Source organism: Somniosus microcephalus, chromosome 3 (genome assembly GCF_052327205.1).
Source record: "Somniosus microcephalus isolate GS21.2 chromosome 3, FLI_Smic_1.0, whole genome shotgun sequence".
Classification (NCBI taxonomy): domain Eukaryota; kingdom Metazoa; phylum Chordata; class Chondrichthyes; order Squaliformes; family Somniosidae; genus Somniosus; species Somniosus microcephalus.
The window spans coordinates 19,454,778-19,460,777 of NC_140989.1; the positions used below are offsets into that span (position 1 = coordinate 19,454,778).

At 51.6% G+C, this 6,000-nt stretch overlaps 1 protein-coding gene across 1 annotated transcript in view; it reads right to left on the bottom strand.

The window, feature by feature from the left end:
• vta1 (vesicle (multivesicular body) trafficking 1) overlaps nt 1-6,000 on the bottom strand; it is a 215,010-nt gene that overhangs the window by 208,213 nt on the left and 797 nt on the right.

Here is a 6,000-nt window from a genome sequence, read left to right on the forward strand (position 1 = left end):
ACAGCTGCAGGAATCCCGGCCACAGACCAAGCTTCCCTGTTGCTTAGCAACAGCTGCACGAACCCTGGCCACAGACCAAGCGTCCCTGTTGCTTAGCAGCAAGTGCAGGAACCCCGATTACACAGCCACAGATCCAGGAACGGCCACTAATATGAAGTAAAACTTACCTGAACCTACTCCTGAATTTTGCCGGTTAACAGAGATTTCTGGTTATTTAGGTGCTGGTAAATCGAGAGTTTCCTGCATAAAATGACACAAATATGGCCAAATGATCAACATTATTATTACAGAATAAAATGGCAAATTACAAGCAATGGCTCCATCATGTGCAGTTCCAAGGGATTGCCAATCTTATTTGGGTGTAACTGAAGAGATCATGTGCATCAGATTTCTGCTTTTTGAATCACAAAAATCTCTTAATAAAGAGGAAAGTCTTCAACAGCCTTTAGTTTTGTGGTAAATCTACACAGGATTCATTGTAAGACACGAGTGTCTCCTGAGGGCCGGTTTCCCAACCCATTCACTGCCTGGTTGTAAATCAAAGATCTTCCTTTACGACTCTGATGTCGATTTGACCATATGCCTCTATGCAACAGTCAGCAGTTTGCAGACTTCGTCTGTGTTTCCTGGTAACACCCAATGCTGACCTCTCCTTTGGTTCCACCCAGGTGGATGTGAAAGATCCCATGGCACTATTTCAAAGAAGAGCAGGGGAGTTCTCCCCGGTGTCCTGGCCAATATTTATCCCTCAATCAACATCACTAAAACAGATTATCTGGTCATTATCACGTTGCTGTTTGTGGGAGCTTGCTGTGCGCACATTGGCTGCTGCGTTTCCCACATTACAACAGTGACTACACTCCAAAAAGTACTTCATTGGCTGTAAAGCACTTTGGGACGTCCGGTGGTCCTGAAAGGCGCGATAGAAATACAGGTCTGTCTTTCTTCTCGTAATTTCTATGAGAATCCTGTTAATGGAAGTGAAATTCTCAGGAGAGCAGGAGCTCCCTTCCTACAGCATGCAAGGGGTGGAATCACTTCCATTACCAGCAGGACTTGGGCAGGAGAGGAGACGTGAAATAAATGGCAATGAAGGACAAAGTGATGGAGGGAATGATTGGCAATGAAGGGATGGAGGGAAGAGGCAAATGAGAGAAGGGAGGAAAGAGGGAAATGGATGGCCGGGGTGCAGAGGGATGAGGTGGGGAAAGAACGGGCCAGAAACTGGTGGGGAGGAAGGAGAACACCAGCTTTAATTGAGAGGGAGTGAGGTGGGAGAATGCTAGCATGAACTGGAAGAGGGGGAGAAGATTGTTAGTATGAACTGGATGATGTGGAGAAAGAGCCAAAATGAACTGAAGATTGGGAAAAGAGCGTCAGCGTGAGGAGGGAATGGAGAGTGTGAGTGTGATGAGGGAGAGAATGGAGAGTGTGAGCGTGATGAGGGAGAGAATGGAGAGTGTGAGCGTGATGAGGGAGAGAATGGAGAGTGTGAGCGTGATGAGGGAGAGAATGGAGAGTGTGAGCGTGATGAGGGAGAGAATGGAGAGTGTGAGTGTGAGGAGGGAGAGAATGGAGAGTGAGTGTGATGAGGGAGAGAATGGAGAGTGTGAGTGTGATGAGGGAGAGAATGGAGAGTGTGAGTGTGATGAGGGAGAGAATGGAGAGTGTGAGTGTGAGGAGGGAGAGAATGGAGAGTGAGTGTGATGAGGGAGAGAATGGAGAGTGTGAGTGTGATGAGGGAGAGAATGGAGAGTGTGAGTGTGATGAGGGAGAGAATGGAGAGTGTGAGTGTGATGAGGGAGAGAATGGAGAGTGTCGAGTGTGAGGAGGGGGAAAATGGAGAGTGTGAGTGTGATGAGGGGGAGAATGGAGAGTGTGAGCGTGATGAGGGGGAGAATGGAGAGTGTGAGCGTGATGAGGGGGAGAATGGAGAGTGTGAGTGTGATGAGGGAGAGAATGGAGAGTGTGAGTGTGATGAGGGAGAGAATGGAGAGTGTGAGTGTGAGGAGGGAGAGAATGGTGAGTGTGAGTGTGATGAGGGGGAGAATGGAGAGTGTGAGTGTGATGAGGGGGAGAATGGAGAGTGTGAGCGTGATGAGGGAGGGAATGGAGAGTGTGAGTGTTAGGAGGGAGAGAATGGAGAGTGTGAGTGTGAGGAGGGAGGGAATGGAGAGTGTGAGTGTGAGGAGGGAGGGAATGGAGAGTGTGAGCGTGATGAGGGAATGGAGAGTGTGTGTTAGGAGGGAGAGAATGGAGAGTGTGAGTGTGAGGAGGGAGGGAATGGAGAGTGTGAGGAGGGAGGGAATGGAGAGTGTGAGTGTGAGGAGGGGGAGAATGGAGAGTGAGTGTGAGGAGGGAGAGAATGGAGAGTGTGAGGAGGGGGAGAATGGAGAGTGTGAGGAGGGGGAGAATGGAGAGTGTGAGTGTGAGGAGGGGGAGAATGGAGAGTGTGAGTGTGATGAGGGAGAGAGTGTGAGTGTGATGAGGGAGAGAATGGAGAGTGTGAGTGTGAGGAGGGGGAGAATGGAGAGTGTGAGTGCGAGTGTGAGGAGGGGAGAATGGAGAGTGTGAGTGTGAGGAGGGGGAGAATGGAGAGTGTGAGTGTGAGGAGGGAGGGAATGGAGAGTGTGAGTGTGAGGAGGGGGAGAATGGAGAGTGTGAGTGTGAGGAGGGGGAGAATGGAGAGTGTGAGTGTGAGGAGGGGGAGAATGGAGAGTGTGAGTGTGAGGAGGGGGAGAATGGAGAGTGTGAGTGTGAGGAGGGGGAGAATGGAGAGTGTGAGTGTGAGGAGGGGGAGAATGGAGAGTGTGAGTGTGAGGAGGGGGAGAATGGAGAGTGTGAGTGTGAGGAGTGGGAGAATGGAGAGTGTGAGTGTGAGGAGGGGGAGAATGGAGAGTGTGAGTGTGAGGAGGGGGAGAATGGAGAGTGTGAGGAGGGGGAGAATGGAGAGTGTGAGGAGGGGGAGAATGGAGAGTGTGAGGAGGGGGAGAATGGAGAGTGTGAGTGTGAGGAGGGGGAGAATGGAGAGTGTGAGTGTGAGGAGGGGGAATTCTGCACCGCAGAATATTACATCTTCTGGCTTGTTGTGATTTTCCATTGTGGAAGCAGTTCCACGATGTAAATGTCAAGTAAGGAACACTGCATTTATCTGCATTATTATAGTAGGTGACTGAATCTGTTCAAATTCACAGACAGAAAAAGAACGAAAGAAAGATCATTTCTTTCTACGTTCTCAGGACACCCCAAAGCTTTTTACAGCCAGTTAAGTCATTGTTGAAGTGCACACATTGTTGTACTGTCGGAAACGCGGCAGTCAATATGCGCACAGCAAGATCCCATTAACAGCCGGGAGATAAATGAGCAGATAATCTGTTTTGAATTATGCCGGTTGTGGGATAGATAGTGGCCAGGAAAGCGGGAGAACCCCCCTGTTCATTTTCATATAGTGCCACAGGGCTCTTTTACATTCACCCAAGCGGGGAGACGGGGCCAGGGTTTAACATCTCCTCCGAAATACAGCACCGGCAACAGCGCAGCGCTCCCTCAACGCTGCACCAAAGATTATACGCTCACATCTTTGGAGGGGGCTTTGAACCCACGACCTTCTGACTCAGAGGCAAAAGTGCGACCCACTAAGCCATGGCTGCCAACTAAATGGGAGAATGAGGGATAAGCTGGCGAGCTAACGTGGCAATAATCTCATCCAGAGCTCCTGATAAACCACAGAACAGTCACACCCAATATCAGATTACTCCCTGAAAATCACTCCCATGTATCCACTACCTTATCAAATCAAATTCAAATACAGTGCAGTTAGTGGTTCCGTTCTCCGCTAATGCCAGATATCAGTCGGATACTCTGTGGAGTGGAGGCCGGGTGACATTTTCACTGAAGGAGGAACAACTCTGATGCAAGATTAAGTGACAATTAGACTAGGAATTAATGCAGTAAACGCTGTAGACAGAACAGCCAACATTTAAGAATGCACTGCAATAATACAGACGCAAACAATTAGTCTTCGCTTTGCAGTAGTACATGTAATTTAAAGAGACAGAAATGCTCTCATCATTATTTCTCAAGTAAAAATGATTTTCCTATCGGTTATAGCAACCTACAGTAATTGTAATCTTACAAAACTCGCTTCCTGTCACAAGGTGCTAATATAATAACGGTAGTCCCACAGAAGAAATATCCAGTCATACAAGGTCAGCGCAAGTGACCCTAACCATAAGTCTGTGATTTAAATAGCTGAATACGGAACTATTCTGTACATATTATAAACAGCGCGGTTGTGCGACGTTCCCTTGGGACACAGCTGGCTTTAGATAAAGCCATCAAGCTTTCCTTTTTGATTAATACATGCTTCAGGTCAACATTTTCAATGAATAACTCCACTGTTAAAAATACGTCTGCCATTCTAAGCATTGAAATATGCAACCATACAGCTTAATTACAGACTGCTGGGTAGGAAGTTCAATCCTTGCATCTTGCATAAATATAAAGACCGTACAGTAAAGTCAGGCAAAGTGAGACTCCATTTACATGGCAGAGATTTCAGGCACATTAATACTGCAAATGTTGTGAAGCGCTTTTCACTTCACATCAATACTAAAGTTGCCTGGAGTAAATCTGATGTTAGGCCTCAACCAGAGCCTGGATTTACCTTCAACACCAAGCTTGTGCAGTATTCCATCGAATTCTACAGCACAGAAACAGGCCATTCGGCCCAACTGGTCCATGCCGGTGTTAATGCTCCATAGAAACATAGAAGGTAGGAGCAGGAGTAGGCCATTCGGCCCCTCGAGCCTGCTCCGCCATTCAATGAGATCATGGCTGATCATCCAAATTCAGTACCCTGTCCCTGCCTTCTCCCCATATCCCTTGATCCCTTTAGCCGCAAGAAATATATCTAACTCCTTGAATATATTTAATGAACTGGCCTCCACCGCCCTCTGTGGTAGAGAATTCCACAGGTTTACCACTCTCTGGGTGAAGAAATTCCTCCTCATCTCAGTCCTAAGTGGCTTACCCCTTATCCTTAGAAATGATAGAGGGGGAGAGCGCAGCGCGGGGGGGGGGGGGGCAGCGGGTGAGAGCGCGGGGGGGAGAGCGCTGGGGGGGGGGGGGAGCGTGCGGGGGGGGGAGCGCGCGGGGGGGGGGGATGCGCGCGGGGGGGGGAGCGCGCGTGGGGGGGGGGAGCGCGCGGGGGGGGGGGGAGCGCGCGCGGGGGGAAGAGAGAGCGGGGGGAGAGAGAGCAGGGCATGGGGGATGCAGCCCAGAGTTTTCACTCACCCTCAATACACAGTCAATGCACCGAGCCCACGCTTCCCATTCCCCTCCTCACGCACGCGCCATCGCCCTCCCCCTCACACAGTGGCCCTCTGTTCGCCCTCACTCCTCCCCCTATCCTCCCTCCCCCCCCTCTCACCCCTCCCTCCCCTCCCCTACCCCTCCCCTCCCATCCCCTCCTCCCACTCCTCACTCACCCACCTCCTACCTCCCTACCTCACCACCACTCCCCTCTCTCTCCCTCTCCTCCTCTCCCACTCCTCACCCCACTCCTCCTCCCTCACCCTCCTCTCCACTCCTCCCCTCTCCCCTCCTCCTCCTCCCTCCCTCTCCTCTCCCCTCCCCTCTCTCCTCCTCCTCCCCTCCCCCTCTCCTCCTCCTCCTCCCCTCTCCTCCCCTCTCCCCTCCTCCTCACTCCCCTCCTCCTCTCCCCTCCTCCCCTCTCCCTCCTCCTCCCCTCCCCTCTCTCTCTCCTCCCTCCCCCTCTCTCTCTCCTCCTCCCCTCCCTCTCTCTCCTCCTCCCTCCCCCTCTCTCTCCTCCCTCCCCTCCCCCTCCTCTCCTCCTCCCCTCCCCTCCCTCCCCTCCCTCCCCCTCTCTCTCCTCCTCCCCTCCCTCTCTCTCCTCCCTCCCCTCCCTCTCTCTCCTCCTCCCCTCTCCCCTCCCCTCTCTCTCCTCCTCCCCTCCCCCCTCTCTCTCCTCCTCCCCTC